The sequence below is a fragment of the Nyctibius grandis genome, chromosome 6 (assembly GCF_013368605.1).
Source record: "Nyctibius grandis isolate bNycGra1 chromosome 6, bNycGra1.pri, whole genome shotgun sequence".
In the NCBI taxonomy this organism is placed as follows: Eukaryota; Metazoa; Chordata; class Aves; order Nyctibiiformes; family Nyctibiidae; genus Nyctibius; species Nyctibius grandis.
In genome coordinates, this window is record NC_090663.1 from 21,899,657 (window position 1) to 21,926,396 (window position 26,740).

Genomic DNA, 26,740 nt, shown 5'->3' on the forward strand with positions numbered 1-26,740 from the left:
TTTAAACTTCATGCTCCTGAAAGCAGGTCTGAATAAGGGAAGTGGTGGAAATACTCACAGAGACTGGGTTTATGGAAATAGTGTTTTCAGTGTGGAACCAGGAAATTTAATAGACTGTGTCAGGAAGCCAGTCACTTTTGACTCCAGACTGTATAAAGGAAAACAGAGTGTGTCAGGGAGCTTATAAACGACAAGGAATTATTTACTATTAGGAGAGGAAAGATGCTTAAATTGCATGATAATTTCAGTGATTTTGTTTGAACCATGGACCCAAGGTGGACAACATGCTCCATGTAGGATACCTGAAACTCTGGACAGGAGTCTTGTATTTTTCTAGGTTTCCTACTTGCAGAGCTCATCACCTTAAACTGGCTTAATGTTACAGACAAGCAGAAGACACAAAATGTTGCTGTATAGCAGCTGAGGTGTAGATAGAACTGGAACTGTGTAATCTGGCCTGGCAGCTGAAGGTTGGAGTAAAAGTTCACATGAATCTGACCAGATAGAAGACAGAAAAAGAAAGCAGCCTGTAAGTGCCCCATTGGCTGTAAGTGAAATGATTCAGTTTTGTGCACATGGTTGTAAGTGAGCTGGTACTGTTTATGAATAAGACTTGTGGACATCAGGAAGCCAGACAGTAATTAACTGGGATGCCAATATGAGATTTCGGTTTCATATATGGATTGAGCTTTGCTAGTTTCATTTTCTTATAATTATTGCATTTTCCCACATGAAAACTGCAGTTTCATAATCCTGAGGACTCGTGAGCAGGAGTAAAAATTAGAGAAGGCCAATGTTGTAAAATATTTGACTGCTGCATTTTCTAGAAAACCATCAAAAAAGAAATTTTGTATGTTGAGCTTTGAAAGAGAATATGAATACTCCACTATGCTAGTAGCAGAGCTGTGCGAAAAATGTGATGCCAAATTAAGCTCTGCAGATTTTGCAAAGTTTCAGCTAAACTAAAATATTCCATGCCACACTTTTAGTAGAAAGCATTGATTTTAGTAAGTTTCTTTAACAGACTGCCAATTTTAACAGATGTATTGGGTTTTCATGGCAAGGTTTGGGTAGTGGGGGGCTACAGGGGTAGCTTCTGTGAGAAGCTGCTAGAAGCTTCACCTACATCTGATAGAGCCAATGCCAGCTGGCTCCAAGATGGACCTGTCATTGGCCAAGGCCACCATTGAGTGACAGTGGTAGCACCTCTCTGATAACATATTTAAGAAGGGGGGAAAAAAACCTGCACAATTGCAGCCGGAAAGGGGAATGAGAATATGTGAGAGAAACAACTCTGCAAACACCAAGGTCAGTAAAGAAGGAGGAGGAGAAGGTGCTTCAGGCACTGGAGCAGAGATTCCCCTGCAGCCCATGGTGAAGACCATGGTGAGGCAGGCTGTCTCCCTGCAGCCCATGGAGGTCCACGGTGGAGCAGATATCCACCTGCAGCCTGTGGAGTTCCCCATGCTAGAGCAGGTGGATGCCCAAAGGAGGCTGTGACCCCGTGGGAAGCCTACGCTGGAGCAGGCTCCTGGCAGGATCTGTGGTCCCGATGAGAGAGGAGCCCACGCTGGAGCAGGTTTGCTGGCAGGACTTGAGGCCCCATGGGGGACCCATGCTGGAGCAGTCTGTTCCTGAAGGACTGCACCCGTGGAAGGGACCCACATTGGAGCAGTTAATAAAGAATTTCAACCTGTGGGAAGGACTCATGTCAGAGAAGTTCATGGAGGACTGCTTCCTGTGGGAGGGACCCCACACTGGAGCAGGGGAAGAGTGTGAGAAGTCCTCCCCCTGAGGAGGAAGGAGCGGCAGAGACAACATGTGATGAACTGACTGCAACCCCCATTCCCCATCCCCCTGCACTGCTCCGGGGGAGGAGGTAGAGAAGTTGGGAGTGAAGCTGAGCCTGGGAAGAAGGGAGGGGTGGGTGGAAGGTGTTTTAAGATTTGGCTTTATTTCTTATTACCCTACTCTGATTTGATTGGTAATAAATAATTAATTTCCCCAAGTCGATTCTGTTTTGCCTCTGACAGTAATTGCTGAGTGATCTCTCCCTGTCCTTATCTTAGCCTTTTGTTATATTTTTTCTCCCTGTCCAGCTGAGGAAGGGAGTGATAAAAGGGCTTGGTGAGTACCTGGCATCCAGCCAGGGTCAACCCACCATAACAGACAAAAGGACAGAGTGAACTTCACAGCTAAACTGTGTTTCTTGTTTTTTTCTTGTTTCAGGGGTAGCCTGAGCCTACTGACTTTAATGAATATGTTCCAAATAAGCCATTTTGGCTTTCTTTTACCAAAGCAATTGACTGCAGAAATATGTATTTTCTTTCAGTGTGTTTTAGAGTGAAACCAGTGGGAAAATTTTTCTCCTAAGTTATATTGTTGTTCAAGGCAATGAAGTAAAAAGATCCCAGCTCATGTAGATGAGAACACACAGGCACTGTTTGTTGCATTCCTCTGGGGATCTGAGCTCAGAAATAATGTGACAGACTTCAGCCAGTGATTCCTCCTGCTCCGTGAAAACTCCAAAGTGGTTTTTCAGTCACTCTTTATATGGTTCAAAAGGGAGGGATGCTCCTTGCAGACACCTGGGGATGAAGAAGAGCATCCATCCAGAAGTTAGGATGAAGATATAAAAGAGGGAAGCTACCCTAACTGTCTATGAAGCAGCCAAGCAGAAGTTTTAACATCCCGACCAGGCCTTATTTTTTTTTCTCCCCCACCCCCCTGCACCCCCAAGACAATACAAGTGGGAGATAAAGAGACTAAAGCAAGACATATGTTGATGGAGATGGACTACATGAAATTCCTGGGGCTGAGTGTGGAGGGGATACCTGAAGACTGTGCAAGGGGCCCCAGTAAGTTCTGGGAAGTGTTGGACCTATGGGTGTTAACCCAAACAAAATTAAGGTACATGTGAGGTTTCTCCCCTTTTTGGATGTAATTGTTGTTTAAAATATTAATTTTAACTAGCATTTAGTTAAACTTCTGTCAGAGATCTTTTTAAGACATCTTTGTAATGCTGAAGTTAGGGTGTTTGCTTTCTTTGTGGACATGAGGTTGGGAGAATACTAGTGAACGTGATTAGCAAAATAAAACACCTGAAATATGTGCATCCCAACTTCTCCCCAGGTTCTGACAACTGAATTTAGAGGCTTGGTCATTACAGTCATGCATAGGAAGGTTGTTAAACTCCCATAAGTGAAAATGGCTGCATTCACAAATTTGTCATATATCTGTGCTTATCTACATTTACTCCTTTTTCCCATTCAGAAGTCTTATCCAGCTAGAATTTGAAAACTATGAGCACTTGTCTTGGGATATCTGAACAGCCTGAAGTCATTCAGGCAACTTTATATCTATGCCTGAGGTTATATGGACAGATCAATGGAAAAACACTATATGCAATGACTGAGATCCACCTTGGACAAATCAAGCTCACTAAATATACACTACATGTCAGGCAGATTTCCACCTGTGAAATCCTGGAAGGAAATATGAGATCTCTGATTTACCACTCTGCACAGTTGTATTGAAATGGAAGTGAAGTCCTGAATTTATTTTACTTTTTGCTTTTGACAAAATATTCCAGTCATATTCCTTTTTCTCTGGCAGCTGGGAAGAAATATGAGAGGGAGAGGAAAGAGGCAGCACTCAAAGACGACTTGGGAGACAGCCATGCTGTATATTGGATTGAAATACCTCCCTTTCTACAGCATTTTGAGATCCTAGGGCTAAAAGTGGTTTTGTAATGAGGCTTTATTATTATTATTGTAGTTCACATTTAAAATTTCTGCACTATTTTATGGTTCTTTAAGAAGGTTAATTAAGAGAAAAGTAGGAAAAAGGCCGTATTGGAGTGACTCACAAAGAATTCTTATTCAGTGATGTTTCAGGTTTGTCACTTCTTTACTGTAAATTACAAGTTATTTTCTTTCAGAGACTGCAATCAAGTATTCAACTTTAGAAAACCAAATTCAGTTAAAAAACTGTACAACTCTTTATTTTAATTGTAATACATGTCTTCCTTTTTATTGTTCCAAATAATTTCCTCTCTTTGTTTTCTCTTTCCTTGCTCTATGGAGGTGCAATGCAGGTCAGAACATAAGAGTTTTTGGTCTCTTACAGAATATATTTAGAGGCTTGTTTTACTCTGCAGAAATGCAATTGGTAACTGAGGGTTTTTTTTTCCTTAATAGGCTGTGAGATGAAAAGGACACTCCATATTACTTAAATAGTCCATCTGACAAATTATACTCTTTAATTCTACTTAGTAAACTGTCTTTTATATTAGCTAAACATCACCCCCCTCCCCGACCCTACTTGACGTTTAAAACTTAAGCAACTCCAGCCTTCTTCTAACAAGTTCTCCTTCAATGTAAATTAAAATGATGTGGTATTGAACAAAATCATCCAGTATTAACTAGTGCAGTCCTTAGGGATTTTTTTTTAATACAGTTCATGTAAAAATAGAGGAATTTAATTAAAAAATAACCCAAGGCACTATGCAAACTTACAATATTAGCAGAATGTAATGTAACTTGTCAGAGACCTCACCTCATGTATTGTTGTATACACATACACACACATATATGTACATAGAAGCACACATACATAGGCCTAGAAAGTTCCAAAACAAATAATGTCTTTTGCTTTCATGATTTGTGATGGCTTTATTTTAATTAGGATTATCTCTTGCTTTAGTTGGCTCATTTAGACTTACTGCTGTGAGTTTCCTCAACAGCAGTATCCTGGAATTTTAATTTCTGTAGGATGTAGTTACGCAACAGCTTTTTTTTTGGGTTTCATATTTGTACATTTAAATAATTAGCATGAAGGCTGCTTCTCATAATAGCTTGCAAAGTAAATGCTGTGAATTAAACTCTTCAGATTTTGTGTTTACGTAAAATATAGTTGAAGATGTTTTAAATCATAGTGTACCTTATAATGCTCTAAGCAGCTGTACTTCCAGCAAATGGGAACCCTTGATTATTGAGCTTCTTGTAAGTGGTTTAAACAAAGGACAAACTGATATGCCTTCTTGGATCTGAGGTGCATTACATGCATAGGATCAAATGAAGCTCCTGCAAGAGATTAAAGATTAAAAATATTTTTGAGAGACTAGAAACTAAATGCAACATTAAAAATTACTCTCAGACATTATTTTACATAAAATTGATACTGAAAAACACTACAAAAACCAGAGCTGCCCAAGAAAATAAACTATTAATCTAATAGTTTAATTTAGATTTTTTTTCTGCAGCAATACACTATTTGTAAAGATGCTGTCCCATGTCAGTCTTGAAGTCCTAAAAGAGCATTAGAGAAACACCTAGGTTGCTTACTGATATGGTATACACAGTTTGATAGTTATAGGACTAATTCAGGGAAGTACTTAAACACGTGCTTAACTTTAAACACTGCTTAAATCTCATCAGTTTTAATGGAACTTAATTGCACTCTCAAAGAATGAGATTATTTCCTGTAAATCAAATTTTTTTTAAAAGTTTCCTATAGAAAAAAGCTTTAACTGTAAATTTCCAGCTACTGTACTGTGTCTGTCTAGTAAATGGACTGTTTTGAAGTAATTTTAGCTGACTTGCTTCAGGAGTTGCAAAAGTAGTGAGCGGTTATCTATTTTATCCTTTCTTTAATGCAGATAAACGGAAAGAAGCAGTAAATATGAAGCATAGCTGACCACTTTTATCCTTGGTGCAACTCCATTGGCTTCTGTGGAGTGTTGCTAGGGTTGAATTTGGTCCAATGTTGGCAGAGTACTTGTTCTGACTGCATGTGACAGCACAATTTAGTAAAAGCATATTAAATATACCATTTAGGCATCACATTTTTAGCATTTTTGAGATCCACAGGAAAGATGTTGAGGCACATACGGTAAATTGCTCCCTGGAATTAATGGTCTGGTTTGATTGTTGTCTACAAGATTAAAAATAAACAGGAAGTTTTTGAATCAGAAATTTCAGAGGAAAACTGCCAGAGTTGATAAGCACACTTAGTATACTATCTAGAGGGACCATTGGTTTGATCTGGCATGTCAGTTTCTATGTTCCCGCAAATAGCTTTTCAGTATACAAATGCCAAAAAGAATTTGGTCTCAAGCAGAGGTTAGAACAAATTAATTTTATTTTAAATTCTTGTGGCTTGGGACTATTAAAAACTAGAATGATCAATTTTAGTAGAATGCATACATCTTAATGCATAAGTCCAATACATTTAAGAAAGCACAAATGACTTCAGCCTCCTACTTTTCTGGCGTTGTGAGAATTCAGCTGCTCCCAGAGTTAGACCAAGAGTTGCTGATGAGTTAGAAAAGAAATGAAGAATCCAGGTATATTTGAAGTTGAGCTTATTTTATTCACTGTACTTTAGTGTCAAAGTGCATGAATGTTCTGTTTTCAAAAGTGATCATTTTTTTGTGATCCAAGGGGCAACTACTGAACAATCCAAGCATGTAGTTTATGGACTCTGATGTTTTTATTAAAGATCTATGAAATGTTTGGTTTTTAATATCGGGAATATACTGAATGATGAAACTTATCCTTACACAGGAGGGAGGTACAAGATGGATGATCTTTTAAGATGTACTTGAGTACTCAAGGGATGTGAGAGCTGCACTAGTCATGTTTTAGTCCCTTGCATATGAGTTTGTTTTAGATATATTGCAGATTTTGTACAACTGAAGCAAATTGACTTAAGTGTAAATTCAAAATAGAACAGGCGCTGCACCAAGGCTAATATTATTGCAAGGCAACATCTACTACAGGGTCTAAAAATCAGTTAACAAAAGAACCAGTTGATAGTAGGATATTGGTTAACATCTGAATGAAGTCAGCCAACTGTACCTCTGTATCAATTGCTTCTTACACATTGGTTTAAAATGTTTGAAAGTTAAGAGGGAGAAACTATTTTTTTCTCAAGTTAGTATCCATTTCTGAAAAAAATTTAGTTAGAGCAAGGTAATAGAGTAGTGGCTGAAGACAGCTATCATAAACTTGTTCTAGGAAGTTAGTATGTAACAAAGTTAAAAGGTCTCAGACTTACCCCAATGAAGAGCTGTGATTTCTGTCATTAATTCTGCAAGTTGTCTTAGAAGGTAACTGAGCTACTTAATCTTTCTTTTTTTTTTTTTTCCCCCCTCATGGTAAGTTCCAGCTATCCCCTTGAATGGCTACGACCACCTGTTCTCCCACACCTGTTTCAATTTATAAACCATATGTTGTAGTCACAGACTAGAACCACTATAGATGTGATGTACTTTCTTGTAAATATTTCATATGCTTCCTAGTCTCTGCGCTTCAAAATAATTTGAAAGCATTGATTTTGCTGGAAATCAGGACTGAGACTGGATGTTTTCTCAATATTACCTCTGCTCCTTAGGCAAGGAGTTATAATGGTTGCTAAACTGTAAAAAATCCTCATAGAACTATCAGCATATTGGTATCAGATATTAACACTGTCATTTCAAAATGAACCCTACTGTGATCAATGGTAAGGAAACAATAACTCTTGCTGTAACACAAGTACATTTGCAAATAATAATTTGCGGGATAATACTTCCTAGGCTGATTAAGTGTTCAGAGCAGTTTTGCAATCACATGTTCATATAGAAAATTTCTTAAAATTACTTTATGTTATGTAATTTGGATAGTTGACTAAATCCTCACCTGGTGTACACTGGATCTTTTAAAATTCTTTTAAATGAAGATGTAACAATTTGTACATTAAATGTGCAAAAGTAGCATAAGTGCTCCTCCCGGAGGAGCAGACATCTGTAAGTTCATAAACTTTCAGAAACATGGTAGGCTTGGATATTCGAGTATAATGTACCTTTCAGTCTGTTGGCAATGCAGTAAAACTTCATTCAAATTATGTTCTGTCCCTTAAACCGGCCCCTGAACAGGAGAGCTTCCATACCCATGGGAGACTGATGAATGCTGACAGTAGATAGTAAAAATATTTCTTATGAAATTAGTAGGCTTTGTATTGGATCCATTCTTCGGACTTTTCAATCACTTCCTACACCGAAATGTGGATCCCATTGCCTTCCATAGCCATATTTCTTCACCAGCTTGGGCTGAATTGATTTGGAAAGGAAAAGACACTCTTGTGCATAGTCATACATGCTGAAGCCATTAACCTGTGGTGGAGATTGAGATGTTCTTATGTATACTTCACTGACGTTCATCTACTGTAAAGCATTTGGATGAAGTGGAATTACTTGAAAAATGGTTTGTTATGGCATGGACTCTATGCTTCACTTTTACCCTTCATAATGAACTAGGAATGTATATTTATTACACTGTGTAGGGGTAGTGAATCATCATGGGTGATGCAGAGCTGAATGTTTAATTAATGTCATGGATAAACCAGAGCAATATTACACTCTTTGCCTATTATTGTCGAAAGAGCAGCAGCTGCAAACATAAAAAGTCAATTATGTTTGTAATAGCTTGTACTGGTGAAATATCAAGGCTGCTGGAAGTGGTATGCATTCCTTCTTTGTCTCGCTCTTCTTTCTTCACTGCTTTTTGGCTTGTCTTTTGCTTCCCCTTTTGTCTCTACTCTATATTCCATTCACTGATTACTTATTCAGAGGGGAAGTTGTAGTATCAGAAATAAACCACTGCTTGCTTTCTTCTTTTTCCCCTTCCCTTCCAATATCACTTTGGCCAGTTTGGATCCATTGCTCTGACTATGCTACTCGCGTCCCCCACCCCCGCCCCCCGCCCTCTCCCCGCAGCTTCTTGTACACCTGCACACTAGCAAAGCATGGGAAGTTGAAAAGTCATTGATTTCTTAGCAACAACTAAAAACATCAGTATATTATCAACATTCTTCTCATACCAAATCCCATACTAAATCCAAAACACAATGCTATTCTATCTGCTAAGAAGAAAAATAGCTCTATCCCAGCTGAAACCAGGAAAGAAAACAAGTAACTAGCTTCTGATACATAAGATGTGACAGGGGAACATATCCAAAGAAGTCAGGCGGGGGCTGACACTCTGGTTATGGAATCTATACAGACAAGAGCTCAAAGTCACAATCTTAAGCTGCCTTGTTGCCACAAAGCATGAGGCTGGAACCATCCTTTAAATGAAACAGAAAATTTAACTCAATTAGGAAACGAAAGCATTTGATGTAAGTGGGAATGTGATGGAGACCGTGACTAAAAACTTTGTTCACGCTATGCTTCAGACAGGAAAACTTTATGTATTTGACTAAGTATGCTACTAGGATGCAAACCATGTTTTATTTTGACACTACCATAGGAAAAAAACAGTAGTGCTCATATTTAGCCACTATAACTTTTCTTCGTAAGGACTTCGTAATGGTGGATGAGCCAACTAGGAGAGGAGCGCTGCTGGATCTTATCCTCACTAACAAGGAGGGTCTGGTTGAAGCGGTGAAGGTTGAGGGCAGCCTTGGTTGTAGCGACCATGAGATGGTAGAGTTCAGGATCTCATGTGGCAGGAACAGAATAGCTAGCAGAATCACAACCCTGGACTTCAGGAGGGCCAACTTTGGCCTTTTCAAGCAATTGCTAGGGGAAATCCCATGGGACAGGGTACTAGAAGGTAAGGGGGCTCAAGATAGTTGGTTAGCATTCAAGGACTGCTTCTTCCGAGCTTAAGATCAGAGCATCCCAACAGGTAGGAAGTCAAGGAAGGGTACCAGGAGACCTGCATGGTTAAACAGGGAACTGCTGGGCAAACTCAAGTGGAAGAAGAGGGTGTACAGATGATGGAAGGAGGGGCTGGCCACTTGGGAGGAATATAAGTGTGTTGTCAGAGGATGTAGGGAGGCAACTAGGAAAGCTAAGGCCTCCTTGGAATTAAACCTTGCAAGAGAGGTCAAGGACAAGAGAAAGGGCTTCTTCAAATACATTGCAGGTAAAGCCAACACTAGAGGCAATGTAGGCCCACTGATGAATGAGGTGGGGGCCCTGGAGACAGAGGATAAAAAGAAGGCGGAGTTACTGAATGCCTTCTTTGCCTCTGTCTATACTGCTGGAGGATGTCCTGAGGAGCCCCGGACCCCTGAGGCCCCAGAAGAAGTCAGGATAGAGGAGGAATCTGTCTTGGTAAATGAGGGCTGGGTCAGGGACCAATTAAGCAATCTGGACGTCCATAAATCCATGGGCCCTGATGGGATGCACCCGCGGGTGCTGAGGGAGCTGGCGGAAGTCATTGCTAGGCCACTCTCCATCATCTTTGCTAAGTCGTGGGCAACGGGAGAGGTGCCTGAGGACTGGAGGAAAGCGAATGTCACTCCAGTCTTCAAAAAGGGCAAGAAGGAGGACCCGGGTAACTATAGACCGGTCAGCCTCACCTCCATCCCCGGAAAGGTGATGGAACAACTTGTTCTTGGTGCTGTCTCTAGGCACATCAAGGATAGGGGGATCAATAGGGGCACTCAACATGGCTTCACCAAGGGGAAGTCATGCTTAACCAACTTGATAGCCTTTTATGAGGTCATAACCCGGTGGATAGATGATGGTAAAGCTGTGGATGTGGTCTATCTCGATTTCAGTAAAGCGTTTGACACGGTCTCCCACAGCATCCTCGCAGCTAAACTGAGGAAGTGTGGTCTGGATGATCGGGTAGTGAGGTGGATTGTGAACTGGCTGAAGGAAAGAAGCCAGAGAGTGGTGGTCAATGGGACAGAGTCCAGTTGGAGGCCTGTGTCTAGTGGAGTCCCTCAAGGGTCGGTTCTGGGACCAGTTCTATTCAATATATTCATTAATGACTTGGATGAGGGAATAGAGTGTACTGTCAGCAAGTTCGCTGATGACACAAAACTGGGAGGAGTGGCTGACGCGCCGGAAGGCTGCGCAGCCATTCAGAGGGACCTAGACAGGCTGGAGAGTTGGGCGGGGAGAAACTTAATGAAATATAACAAGGGCAAGTGTAGAGTCCTGCATCTGGGCAAGAACAACCCCATGTACCAGTACAAGTTGGGGGCAGAGCAGTTGGAGAGCAGCGTAGGGGAAAGGGACCTGGGGGTCCTAGTGGACAGCAGGATGACCATGAGCCAGCAATGTGCCCTTGTGGCCAAGAAGGCCAATGGCATCCTGGGGTGTATTAGAAGGGGTGTGGTTAGCAGGTCAAGAGAGGTTCTCCTCCCCCTCTAGTCTGCCCTGGTGAGGCCGCATCTGGAGTATTGTGTCCAGTTCTGGGCCCCTCAGTTCAAGAAGGACAGGGAACTGCTAGAGAGAGTCCAGCGCAGAGCCACGAAGATGATTAAGGGGGTGGAACATCTCCCTTATGAGGAGAGGCTGAGGGAGCTGGGTCTCTTTAGCTTAGAGAAGAGGAGACTGAGGGGTGACCTCATTAATGTTTATAAATATGTAAAGGGCAAGTGTCATGAGGATGGAGCCAGGCTCTTCTCAGTGACATCCCTTGACAGGACAAGGGGCAATGGGTGCAAGCTGGAACACAGGAGGTTCCGCTTAAATATGAGGAAAAACTTCTTTACGGTGAGGGTGACCAAACACTGGAACAGGCTGCCCAGGGAGGTTGTGGAGTCTCCTTCTCTGGAGACATTCAAAACCCGCCTGGACGCGTTCCTGTGTGATATGGCCTAGGTAATCCTGCTCCGGCAGGGGGATTGGACTAGATGATCTTTCGAGGTCCCTTCCAATCCCTAACATTCTGTGATTCTGTGATTCTGTGATTCTGTGTGACCTGACTCTCATGCTCCTGCCCTTACATCTATGTTCTTAGGTCTAGTAAGCAAACTTAAGACAGGATGCTGAGGATAAACTAAACATCAAGGTGAAACCTGGAATACTCCAGCATGACAAAAAATACAGGCATAAGGACTCACATCTCAATATTTTACTCTCCAGCAGTATTGAAAGAGTCTTAAACCAAGATCCTCAAGAATATTTATATAGTCATTCACCATTGAACACACAAGGTGATCTGAGGCCTTTTTTTTTTAATTATTTCTTCTTTTTCCATCTTTTTTAAAATATTTTTTAAAATTATTTTTAGTGACTGCACTGTCATCACAGAACTCAAACAGCTAGTGATTTAAGAAAAAATAATATATCATAGTATACATAGGTAAGTATAGTTCTCTCCACATGTTTTCTTTCCCAGCTTCTAAAAGCAAAGTCTAATTATAAGGTTACTACTGCCAGGAGGGTCATCCAGAATAACTTCCCTTGCATTTGAGTGAAAGAAAGTGCATCTGTTTTTTCTTTTTAATTTACATTTTTTTTGGGGTAGTGCTCCATGTCCAAGGTTTGTCAGGGATGTTTTTCCAGTCAGAGGAGCATGCATATATTTTGCTACTGGAATACAATTGCATTCTTGTAAACACTGTAGTGAAAAAAAACCCAGGGTACTTTCCTACAGCCGCAGGGCTTATAGGTTAAACAGCCTCCCGTTAGGATAAACTTGAAGCCAGTGAAAGTTATTCAGTGGGAAGGTTGAAGAAAGATCTTCAAAGTTGCAACCATTGATTCTGGTTAGTGATATAATGATTAACTACATGTCACTGAATATAGTGATGTGTCAATAACAGCTTGCTGGGGCCCAGTAATAGGTATCATTAGGTAAAATATTAGTGTGATCTCTAAACCATCCTACTGTTACTAACTTTCACAGTAAAGCTTAGAAGCCCCTAACAATAGCAGAGCTGCTTGGCTTTCACTCAAGTTCATGCACATAACAGAAGATCATTTATTGTCACCAGTTCAAAGCCATCTAGAAGAGGCAGAAAAAGGGTAGGAAGAGAAAGAGAGACAGAAAAATGATGCAGCTAAGGTAATAAATCGGGCTGTCCTGGGAAGTTTGGCAGTAGGCTAGCCTGAGTGTTTCCTTGTGGATCTGACTGTAGTGGAGGCCTGGTGAACTTCTGCTACAGCTTTATCTCGTCTCCTTTACATTTGTAAAAAGCTCAAGAAGCAGGAGCAACGTCCTAATGATGGAATCATGGTGTTGCAGGGGCAAAAAATTTTCTTTGATTCCTCACTGCATCTGTGCATCTGGGTCTTGGTAGGTTTTCACTTTTAATATATCATGGAAGAATTAAGTTTTGCTCTGGGATGAGGAGTGGGTAATCTCTTGACAAAATAAGCCTCCAGTTTAGAAATCCATGCTGGTGGAGGCAGTTAACATGCAGACCATGTAAAATCCTCCACCTGGAAACTTAAGCCTGCAAGATTCGAAATACCCTTTCTACTAAACCATCTGGCCTGATACTACTGGGGTGTAATTGTTGTCAAAACATTCTGAATACAGAACACTTTTTTTCTCAGTGGGAGCTCAGCTTGTTCTAGGCAGATTAGTAATTGCTACTTATTTGTTTTTAATGAGAAAACTCAATCAAATGTAAAATTTGAATGAGAATGCTTACAGATTTAAACCTCTCTGTTTAGCATATCTTTAAAGGTAGCTGTAAAAGTGACTACATATATTCCTGTCTTTAAATGCATTTATCTGTCATTGCAAAATCATTCCGATAATAGTTAAATGAATTCTAGGTCTCAGTCAACTCCACAAAATCAGACTGGTTCATTGTCTATCTTGTCACATATTGTTTTGAATCAGAATTTATTTGTTATGCTGTAGTAACTCAAGCAGAGACATTTGCTTTTCCTTGTTCTTTAGTGTGAGACCAGAAATATAACTCCAGAAGGAAGGCTTTTGAGGAGCTAAAAGACAAGGATATGATTAAAAGTTGGCCTTAGTGGTTATCTATGGTATATGCTTACCTAGGGGGTATCTTTCACTGCTATAATTCCTGGAGAAAATGATTTTCTGAATAAGCCTGAAACAAAATGGCTGTTCAGGAAATATAATGAAGCAGTGCAATAACTAGTACTTTTTGTCATGACGCTATGAAGCAGTACAATAACTAGTATTTTTTGTTATGACACTATGTTAGTTTTTGTTCTGTCTTCCAATGCCCTAATAAAAGAATTCCAAAAAAACAAACCAATATATTTTTGTAAGAGTTCTTTATTTTTCTTGCCCATGAGATCCTGGAGTACATAGACAGTAGTGACCTTAAATAAAATATGTGACATACAGGGTGGTATTACAATTTAGAAGGCTTCACAAGTCAGATATATTCTTATTTTTTCAGTATTGATCTGTTTATCTCTGATATAATGTGTCCCGATGTAATAACACAAGAAAATGTATCAATGTATTCAGAAACAAAAATCATAATATTTAAGATTGGTCTCCAGAAGTTAAATAATGCTAAAAGCTAAATATGGGAGGTTGAAACTAAACATACTGAGCTACAGAATTAGGTTCTTAGGAACACATACTCAAGAAAAGGGAAAAACTTTTTTTTTTTCCTGTTTTTGATAAAACTTGTGATAAAAATAGGAAAGTGTACTGAATCTTAAATCTGAAATCCTTTATTGTGGCAATTTAGAAGTAGTAATTTCATGTTCATACTCAAATAAGCATATCTGGGATTTGGATAATGGCTCCAATCTACCTGAACTGTACAATTTAGACCACTTTTAATTTCAATAGTAGGGCGATATCCTCAAACAGTAAAACCCCCCCCCCCCAAAAATGTTGTTAAGTAAATTTTTCTGCATATTACACCATCATCTTGAGTGATTTACAGTTGTTAAGTTTCATGGCGGGAAAATATTGGGTATTAAAGGCTCCTTCATCTACCAGAGAAAATCATAACAAGAACTAATGGCTGGATGTTAAAATCAGACACATTCAAGTTAGAAATAAAGCACATATCTTTACTGTTGCTGGTGTTAACCATTGGAATTACTTGGAGAGAGAAATGGTGCATTCTCCCCGTCTTGATATTTCCATATCAGTCCTGGATTTTTTTTCAGAAAGGTGTGATTCAGTCAAACCCATTTATTACTGATGTAATTGGGTATATTGTTTAGCTTGAGATATGTGCAAAGGCAGACTAAATGCCTCAGTGTTTCCTCTTGATCTTGAAGCATTTTATTAGACAAGTCTGTTCAAGTGGAATATAAATCTTTTAAGAGTTTAGGTTTTATAGAAAACCATTTTATTTTTATTTTTATTTTTGAAAGTATCAGTTTTGCCGCTAAGGGAATGTTTTGCCATAAACACATTGTACCTTATGTTGATAACGGTCTCTGGTTTTAGTTTTTCCCTTTTAAATTGGCTTCTACTGACTCTACAATAAAACAAGGAGTTTGATTAAATTGTATTTATCTCTGATGATCCTTTAGATTTCTATATTATATTTTTCATAATCTTTCTGCATTTTGAATTGCTTGAATCTGAAGCAGCTCTGAACCACAGGCCTGCAGTGGTATGAGAAGAGTCCAGTCTAACATGATTTGTTGCAAACATTGATTTAATGCAGCTACAGAAGCACATGGTTCACAACACAGGTGGAGAAAGCTTAAATATGTGTGTCAAGGCCATATAGACCATGAAGCTTCTTGAGAAGTGGCTTTTGTCCCGTAAGAGCTTTCACTTAACATTTTTGTTTACATTTCTACTGCATAGTTTTTAAGGCATTTGGAAAAGAGGGGCAGAATTTTTTGTCAGAGAATCACAGGATGTCTGGGGTTGGAAAGGAGCCCTAGAGACCACCTGGTCCAAGCCCCTGCTTAAAACAGGGTCAGTTAGAGCAGGTTGCTCAAGGCCATATCTAGTCTGGTTTTGAATATCTCCAGGCATAGAGAATCTCTGAGTCAAAACTCTCAACTTTCTTAGCTCAAAAAAGGATTTAGTGAATGTATGAAATACCTCTCTGAAAAATAATAGTAGTAACATTGTTGTTGCCAGTCTTCCAAATTGTTTTGAAGGAATTGCTAGAGGCAGCCAAATCTGGTGGATTAGGAGGCCCAGGCGAGTCTCCTGTCCCAGCTCAGTGCATGCGAAGTTGCTGCGGCTCCCTGTCCCCAGAAGTGAGGTACTCCCAGTATGTGTGCAGAAGGCTAATGTGACTGTGGCCACACAGGCCACCATGAAGAATGGTGCCTGTACTAGCACCCACAAAAGCACATACTGCTCTCACATAAACACGAGTCTCACAAACAGCCTGAACCAGTTCCTCACCTCTCTGATCAGGACCGACAAACCTGCCGACCAGCTACCTGTTCACATGAAACTGGCTTTGTCACGTTTCCTCTCTATTTTCCCATGTGTGTTCCTCCCCAGTTCACCTTGGTCACCTTCTTTCCCCATCATCAGTCCTTCCTTTAAGCATCCCACAAAAACTTTTGAGCATTCCCACAATTCACTTGAAACATCCCATAATAACTTTTAGACAGTTCACAAATCCTCTTCCTTCCTCCATCCCGTAATGAATCCTGTACCCTTGTAGGCAACAATCCCCTTTTAGTCTGAAGGCTTGTGAGAGAGAGATTTTCTGCTGTTGACTCCTCTCAGTGGTTTTCACACCAGGGACAATCATTTTCTCTTGATAGTCGTAGGAGCAGCTGATTCAGTGTGCTCTAATTTTCACTGATTAGGTTTTCACTGATTATGTTACTCCAGTTCTTCCACTCATCACTGTTCCTCAGATCCTTGCTGATTCTTTCTGTTTAATTTGCTTATTCTTTCGTCAGAGAGTCTACCAGGAAACTGGCTTTTAAAGGAAGAAAATGTGGAACTTTTTAAAAGAACTGAAAGAAAACTTCAGGTTTTTCTTTCACCAGCCTGCTCTACCTATTTAAACAAGAAATTACCCAGTTTGGGGAATGGAAATAATAATGTATCCCCAGCTTTTCATTCAGACCATAGCAAGGATAATGTGGGGAGTTCAGCTTCTGTCAGGTTTTCTCTAATCTGTACCAGAGAAGCAATGTCTGCTACTAAATTCATGTCTCTGTGTTCAGTATCACTGGATTTTTGCACTCAGTACCCTGACAGCCCCAAGTCAATCAGATATAACACAGTTGCATTCCTGTTCACAAAGACCACCAGATACAGTTTTATGCAGGCTTTCTGCAAGCAGTGGAACTGATGATGTGTGATCTGGAATAACATCTATATGGAATAAAGTTAGCTCTTCAAAATTTTGGAATCCTTTTGAACTGACAAAGTGAATTTTTTCAAAGCTTTGTCTCATACCACTGACTTATTTTACTTCCGTCTTTGGTACCTTTCTACTTAATATCAGATTGACTGTTTCATGGAACCATAGTATGAGCTGTATGTAGCTCTGGAGAGTGAAAGTGGATGGGAGGAATGGGTACAAGAAGCAGCTGCTCTTAGGGAGTGGGAGAAACTATAAAAAAAGAACATTAAAACCAAGCAATTTTATTTAAAGAACAAATAAGTATACTTCATCGGCTTTCCATTAATTATCAGAAAACATCCTCCTTGATATATTGCTCAATATTTAGTGCTATACAGTTTGCAGATAAATTAATTCCCCCACTTCAAAGTAATAGGATGTTAAGCAGGACTTAGAAAGGCAGTTTATGTTCCACTTTAACCACTGAGTTCCCACTTACACTTTTTGATTAAACACTGTCTATAAATTTATTAAAGGTCACTCATTGACTAATGTCATTAATCATTAATTTGTAATGCTCTTCAAGAACACAGCTCCTGAAGTTTGATTTGTTTATTCATTATGGGTTGTGGCTTTTGAAATGTCCGCTATTTGACCTTTATATAAGACACTGATAAAAAAATGATACAAGTTTGCTACTTATCCTGGACCTGAAGCCTTCTACTTGGGAAATAAAGGTCACCTGAGGTCATTAATTATAGTTGGTATATGTTAGTAAGGAAAATGTTCATGAATAAGTTTCAATGCGTAAGTGGCTGAAATTAGCATTATTTTCTAAGTTAGAAGATGTTGATTAAGGGATTACAGGGTGACTTTCATTTCTTGCTCTTTTGAAATTTGTCTGATTTCACTGACTTCAGGCACTTTGTAATTGCTCATGGATAGTTTGTTGTTTCATGAAGCTAGCAGTTAGATCACAGGACTGAAACACAGATATGGGACTTCATCTTCTACAAAACCATTGTGTCATCATTATTGGTGTTACACAGGCAGAAACATATTACTGTGATACTAACATATCTTGCTCACGAGTTTTACAAAGTTTAAGGTATGGAAAAATCACTTCATTTCATTTCTATTATATATTATAAACTGTATACTATACTTCAAATGTGGTGAAGTTTAAAGGATCCCTTTAGTGCTTCAAATCATTCTACTTGTTACAATAAGACAAACAGGCAATGGCAAGCAAGTACCTTACAGATGCTATAGGTAAAGTCATATTGACTAAAAAGATGGGCTGTGATAACATATATGCTCCCAGTTAAAAAAAAAATAATGTTGATTCCGAGTTCATACAACACAATGCATTAAAAAGAATCTATGTAAGTTAAAGTGGTTATGGTTTTAAAGCCTAGACAACCTTGATTTGTTTCCTTATTACCACTAATAGTGTGTTAGTATTACTGTTTTATCAGGAGAAACAGAGCTGTGTTTTCTGTAAACCTTTTGCCTGATCTGTTATATGTAGCAGAAGACTGTTTATATTAATAATATTAGAAAAACAGAGAACTATAGGAAAAGAGAGGCCAGTTTTCCCGTGCTGCTCTTTGGAAGTGAATTCTACCCTTCCGTCTGCTTCAGAGCTCCTACATGGTCCTGTAAAAAGTGTCTTCAAAGACTTATAACAGTCATATCTGAATGAGGTTCACTGGGGATTCAAAAGACACATCCATGGCATAAAGACTTTTGGTTACCTGTTATCAGGATCACCAGCACGTTGATGCATTAGATGACAACAAGGTCTCACTTATGTGCGTATTGTGTGTGTTTCTGTTCTGCAACTAAAAGATTTGCAATTCAAAGAAATCTTTTGAATTTTATTTAACAGACTTTATCATGGTTACTCGTCTTGAACTGCACAGAGCATCCTTAAATGGAATTTACAGAGCATCATTTATCTTTATTGGAGACCTGATGTAGCTGGGAAACTGAAGCTCATGTCTCCTCTGTATCTCAAACTTCTGTGGCTCCTGGCAAACTAATACTCAAAGGAAGGCCCTGTTTTAGCTGGCTGATTCTGTCCTTTTCCTGTGTTATCTTTCTGTGACCGAGATTTTTGCACTGTCTGGGTGGAAATCCTTCACTTTGCCGGTAGTCAAAAACAATCTGTTTACTGGGTGGTGCTTGCATGCAGTAGAAAACCAGGAAAACTTTAAAACAGTCTTAAAAACAATTAGGAAAACTTGAAAGAGTCTTACCCTTTGAATCAGAGGGCCCAGGAGTTGCCCAATGTGACAACATGTTGTTTAGTAGATCTGAATATCTATCTGGACTATATTAAAACATGGTTCTGAAGTGACTGGCACCTGATTTGCATATATTATGAAGATGCCTCCTACTAGTCCATGGTAAAAATTAACCGAGTTTTTCCAGGGCTTCAAATTCTTTGCCATTTCATAAAAGAGGCCAGGCTAAAAGGAGCCTTGGTTAAGAAAATGGAAACTGAAGAGTCATAGTCAGCAAATGTTTTGGAAATTTTCATTTTGATGAATTAGTATGTGAAAAGGTTTTTAGAGTTATCAGACAGAAAATCCAGGCAGTACAGAGACAGTTTTTCAGAAAACTCAAACTGAAATTTATGATATGACTTTGTACCAAACAAAGACTTAAGTGAGATTTATAAGCACAACTTTGGTTATTGGATCACTTCTCCGATATTATATAGATGAACAATTAAATAAAATAACCTGATATTAAAGGAATGGGTATTTCTGAATTTAATTGTCCATATTAAAATGAAAAAGCAGCATGCAATTCTTTTTGAGTGCAATAAATAGCTGTTAGTAAACAATTATATTAAAAGGATTATAACATAGGTTTTCTGTAGTGTACATTTCACTGATGAAACTGTAGCTGACAACTGGAATGTTAAATTAGTTGTCGTTGAGGGAAAAGTAATTTTAAAAGGAAGTTTAATATGCTTTTATAGAAAGTATGAATGCTTCTGTCTGTGTTACTATAACATAACTGTGAATTTTATGTGTGTGGAATTGATAAATAGATTTTTCATTTAAAATGTATCTCTACAGAAATGATGGATTACCAAAGAAAAGTTTAAGAGTTAAAGAATTAGTATTGTTATAAAATAATTTATAATTATACCGTCCTTACACTTCCTTAAGAAACTAGGTACTTATTTATTATTGCTTATTTTTAAAATGACCTTTATTGGAATTCGCTAATTTTTTTTTTAAATAACCTCCATCAAAACATCTATTACAGTTTTAGCAACAGCAGAAGCAAAGCTAAACTGTCCATATTTGAAAGGCTAGCAACTAAATTCTCCACTGACACATAAATACCTAAATGTTCTCCCCTAAAATGTAATTTGAACATGTAAATACCAAAATGAGTGACTGCAAATATTCAAGCTTATAGTTTGGGATAGTGCTGGGCCCAGGGCAAGTACTAAAGGCTGTTTATTGGACCTCCGATAACTGACCAATACCTCACATATCAGTCTATACTGTAAAGTTGTATTACTTTATTATGATTGCTCTGTTTTCAATATGGACATTCCTAAAATTGTAGCTATAAGTTATTCTGGTAGAGTGATGGTCCCTCCTGTTTGCCTTGAATACCAGAGGTGAATGCATTCTGCTATTTGACATGCGCATCTATCAGTGGTGTACTGAACAGTGTTCTTGCATGCTAGCATACCAACAGAAGAAACACAGTAGTAAATAGTGCCTTTACACTTTTGTATGCAATGCTGTAAAGCTTTCAGTGAGCTGTTTTCAGCTGGTGCAAAGGACAGCTACTGAAATTTGGAAGGGTTGTTATTATATTGTACGTGCATTGTACTTTTTTTGTTCCTCCTGCTATTTAGGAAAATTAGAAACTTTGGCTTGTAACTCTTCCAGTTCTCAGCTAGCTCCTCTCAGAGCAGTTGTTTCAGTGATGTACTGGTTTTCTTCCTACCTAATTTTTGTATGTGTGTATATATATACATATACACATACACATATAAAGAGCACATATAAATATTATTAGTGTTCTGCTGGGGCTGCCTGGTCCCATTTCAGGCCTTCAAATGTTTTGCAAAAGAGATATCCTGAAATACAGCAGCATAAACACGTAGATCTGTGAATCAGGCTCCCTCTCTGAAATGATGGGTTATGACAAAAAATACTGTAGGAAAGTATGTTGCCAGAGAAGGCTTGCTGATAAGATTAGTGGTAGTGCTGATACTGGCTATGTTTGACATAGCATGACAGACTTTCACAAGCTCTGTTATAATAACACTCAATTCAGTTTTAGACAGAAAAACATGAAGAGAAATAAAACAGCTGGTCAGTCTATTTATATGTTTATAATCTTCACCACTTACATTTAATGGTAAGAATACCAAAAAACATAAGAAAATGCTTTATCTAGGAAAGAGTTTAGATATTTAAAATCTTCTTAATTCCCTTATCAGGTCCTCAAATCCAAACTATGACCTAAAAAAATCATTTTAGTTTTCATGTAACACACAAGCTATAGATTTCAAAGCTTACCACTGTTGCAAGACTGTGAAAGAGGCAAGGTTGCACCGGGGGTAAAAAATGTTCTACAGTGATGGTGGCCATGTCAGGAGTGTAGCTTTTGATATCTTGGTATGCCAAGAGCTTTCTCTCAGTCTGAGACACTTGGTAGGCACCTATTTACCACAAAGTCCAAGTGATATTCAGGCAAGAGGCCGATAAGGACCCCAGAACAAGGTGTGTTTGGAGCATGCTGAAACCGTGAAAATGAGGTCCACACAGAATATGGTGTTATAACAGCTTCTTTTTGGTGTCAGATATCCTTTTCTAAGATTTAAGTTAGAAACCAAATTCCTCTAGATGCTGTCAAGAACCGATATGGTTCGCCTGGAGGGGGGTTCACCAGCTACGATTGATCAGATTGCAGCCCTCCTCGGTCAGCCCCGCCCAGCTGGCAAGGGTCAGAGCCCCCTAAAAACTCTACGGTCAGTCCCACCTGTATGTGTTAGAGTCCCTTAAAAATAATTTCCCCCCTTCCCTCCCAGTGCACTTGGGAGCAGAGCTTCCCCTGTCCTGTGAAAATGTTCTTAGTTGATCCTTGAGATGAAGATAAAGCACACATGAGGCACGGTCTTGGTTCACAGTTGGCTATGTTTACTTGGAGAATGATACTCTATAATTGGATAACGATACTCTGCGAAAGAGGGAGAAAGATATGGAAAGGAAACCAAGAGACAGGAGGAAAAATAAGGTAGGATTGAAGATAGATCAGCAAAGATAATCATCACCCAGGATCCAGCGGCGTCCTGCAGGTCCTCTGTCTGTCTTCATTCTTCCAGTGGTGGGCTAGCACCATGTCTCGGGGGGTGGTCTTCCTCTATACCATGTGGGTAAGGGAGTGGGTTTTGTCGTCTTGACAATGGTGTCTTGGCAACAGTGTGGTAATAGTTTTTCACATGCGCATACGCCCCGTGCGCTGTTTACACACCTTGAGTCTCGCTTATCACTAGGCCTTCGCGTGGACGTCGGTAGTAAACAGGATGTTCTTGGTGGACTTCTTGCTCAGCCTGGATAATGGTCGGCGACTGATAAGCAGGAGCCACAGTTCCACTGTCTTATCAATCAAGCCAGCGCACACAAGCAAACTTTGAGACAATCACTTTACATTTCAGTCTCTCACAGATGCTCACTGATCTGGGTGTAAATGGATACTGAGTCCTTTAGGCTGCATACTCAAAGTGGGCAAATGTGGTACAAACTATATTATTCTCACAGTTCCAAAAATTATAGGAAATTACGTATTTCAGCTCCACACCTGAAAGGTCCCTTTGGTGGAGCCTTTATCTTGACCTATATGTCCAGCAAAGTAACTCATGAGCTTCATACACAATTAATTTACTGAGTAGTCAGATTCATATTTTTTGAAGAAAGATTATTGTCTCTTGGTTTCCATCATTTTCCAGTAGAAATGAATCTGCATAAATAAGATTAAAACAAAAACAGTCTTTCATTGCCTTGGTAAAAACAACTCTAAAATCCAAAAATTCTGGCTGACCGCTTTTGTCAAGAGACTAGAAATAACATTCACAATAACATTAAAATTTCACTGCTTATCACTTTAGTTTAAACTACCAACTCCACATGCAACTAGTGCATTTGATGAGTAGTCAATTTTATTGCAAATAACTGCTCACAACTCTTGGCTTAAAAATAAGAAGCCCAGCCCAAAGTTGCTTGACTCAGCGTAGTAAGCCTAATGCACAAAATCACTTAAAATAAGAGTTCCACAGGACAAGACAGATCTAAACATGTGCATACTGACTTTGGCAAAATGGGCTGATTTTTAATCTCCATTATTTTGGCAAAATAACTAGCTAAGGAATAGAGTTTTAACCACAATTCTTACTGTCCATGCTTTAGGAGTAAGTACAGGCAAACTAGGGTTACTGGAATCTTCAAATCTTACAAATAACAAAATACCACAAACATAGCATTCTGGGAAGGAGAGACCACCTTTTACATTTAGCTTTTCTTCGCCTTGTCCTAATTCACATACCATGCTATTTACTGTTTACTGTGGCTTAATGTTAGGAAACTTCAGTCTCAAAAAAAAAAATGTTAAGTTTGAAATCCTTTGTGTCTACAGACATGTTAATTGGTAGTTGTAGATGCATTTTTCTTCTTTTCTTTGATACAGTACTGCTTAACTTGTCTTCCTTTCTGGAATGAAAGTTAATCCTTTGTGTGAAATAACAGTAACAAATAGAAAGACAGGTAATTATTTACAAAAACATGAACAGATTTTTTTAAAACTGAACATCTATTGTCTAAGCTTTATCGAATTTAGAGACTGCTTCTGAAAATTATGGATGTATAGTAAATCAGTACCTCGAGGGCATGCAAAGCCTGAAAGACGAAAAGCGATGTCCCATTTTACCAGTAACAGTCTGCTATAAATGATTTTGTAAGATATAGCAGTATTTTGGGATGTGGGAAGAATAAGTAGTGCCTGTCATACCTTATGTGCAGTGCAGAATTCTTTATCAATTGCTTTAATAGGAAATAAGGTAATCCTTTGTGAAAAGCCTCTCATTTGTAAAAGTGAAATGGTTAAAATGTTACAAAGTGGATGATTATTCTTAATTTTTAGATTATTCTAATTTGGCAGGTCTGTTATCTAGCAAATCCATATGCAAAAGACAACTGACCAGAATATTAAATATAACCTCCAACAGGATAAGAGGAGCCCTCAGCTCCTTAGACTTTTTTTATGACAGCTAGAGCTAAAATAGATCTCAATCAGCGAGCAAAAAGCTTTCTCAGGCTTTTTCAGATATTGAATTGTAATAGAACGTGAATTCACTGAGGATTAAAGCCAAGTTCTGCAAACGGCTTTAGGAATAAGAGCAACATATCCTTAAATCTCACTTTCTCCTGGATTTAGCAGTCTATGTGAAGATGGAATTCACAGCTTCAAATTGGACTTAGGTACATTAATTGTTCTTTTGGGTGCCAAGAAACTCTTGACATTTTTCCTCTAATGCGTTGTGCAAAACAGCAGGCTATGGTCTAATGGGTAGAAGTGGTGTTCACCAGGCTTGCAGCAGAGCTTTCTCAAATGGAGAAGCCCACACTGTGTCTGCTGCCTCCTTGCAAAGGGATGAACTAGCAGACATAATGCTATGGTGATATCAGGCAGGGGACAGACTCTCCACCCTGAAGTATTTATGCATTAGTCACTAGACAATGGAGAAACAGGACCTGAAGCAAAACTTGAAACCCAAGTCCCCCTAATTGTGACCCAAAGGTTTTCCCCTCTGTGTTCACACAAATCTAGACTCCTCTGCTACATCACGACATAGCTTTAACATGAGGAGTGCAAAACGTACCTGCTGACTGGAGCCAACAGACTGGTGGGCTGCATCACCTTCTCATGTCTACAGAGAAGGGATTTAACATAGACTCCTTTAAGTGACTGTAGTTTGGAGATATGAGTCTGGCTGAAAGACTAAGTAGTTTTTGGGAGACCTTGTGGTAATGATAAAACTGATGTAGTTATTTCTATTCTAAGCTTTTAAAACTGGAGGCATGTTAAACAATTATTGTATCAAGAAGAAAAGAAAATGAATCTGTAGCTATTGATTAAAGTGTCAGCAGACACAAAAAAGAATTATAAAAGTAAATTTTTTTTTAACAAAACCTTTGTCCTGTTAAATGACAGGAATCTACATTCAACTAGCATAGTGTGATTTATGCTTATGGTAACAAGAAAACTTGAGGCAGAAACTAATTTTCCGCTTCCACTGAATTTGCATTCATGTGAAAAAATCTAATGATTGTAATAGAACTACCTGTGGGAGTAAAATTTACTGCAGGGTATGAAATGTCCAAGAAGGTTTAACATATACTGTATAATATTATAAAGGTGTTATGCAATACAGGCTCATCCTATAAGGTGCTGTCTGCTTTCTTGATAGCTCCCTTGCTCCTTCTTCCACTGAAACTTACAAAGATTTCAAGCTTTTGTAGAGTTTTAAACTCTGTGTGCTCAGTTCAGAAAAGAGTTGAAGGCTACAACTTTTTTCTTCTGTTAATAGGTGCATTCTGATGTGCATTAAGGACATTTGAATGCAGCTTTAAAATATATTTGCTTTACTTTTTAGTTAAAAACAACTGAGCTTGAATTCCCTTTTTGCTAGGAGTCTAGCTCTAGCTATCTAGAGCTATCTGTTATACTTTGCCTGAAGTTATATAGTGCTTATGTGATCCCTTCCAATAGCTCTGCTGTGATGGCAGTAATCTTCAGAAGGGTGGAGGAAGTCTTTATTGCTGTTTCCAATGCATATACGTCTTAAAGCAGCCAGTTTATTGATTTCATCAGCCTTGAATATTAATGTTGACTGTAAGCCAAATCCTGTCTGTCTGACATGCCTATGGTAGCTGCACTGTTCTGGAGAATTTATGGAAGTAACAGGATTTGGCCCTTTCTAGTTTTAAAACATTTGAGCTTTTCTATGCTATACACCTATTTATCTACATTTGTTATATTTCAAATATACGTGAAATTGATTCAATTGCCTATAACAGCTACAGTGCCACTGTTGTACAAATTGAATGGGAGTAGCTCTATGAGTAGACTTCTCGTTTGCAAGCCAGCAATTTTTGCCTTAGACATATATGAACTTCTGATAAGATACATTGAAAATGTCGCAGAACGGAATATGTATCTGGTATAATATTTAATGAGTATTTTTGTATCAAAATATTTATGTATCTTTTATACTTACTTTTATAATATATATAAAAACAGTATGTCTGCAGAAAACGTTTTTGTTGAGCATATTCCCTGTCCACCTGCTGAAGCCAGGTATTGTTAGTGGTTGTTGAATCAAGTAGCCTGATAAAGGTGAGGCTACTGCAGCTCCTCTTCCCAAGGTTCAGCCGGTAACAAGCATGCATTCCTAACAGGCACACATACTCACAAACCATGTATTTATATTTAGACACGTCCAGACACACAGATCAAAACAAACAGAAACATTCAGCACTCATGCAAAACCAAACAGCACATGTGGCCTCATCCTGTTACCCTCTGTGGCTGATCAGGATGAAGATTCATTAATGGGAATATATATACACACACACATATGCACAAGGTGGATCCCTCCAGCAGCTGGGCTCAGACACTCGGTCTGCGCTGTTGTAGCTGCCACTGGATCCCTGTCTCCTCAGTTGCTGGCACCTGGGCA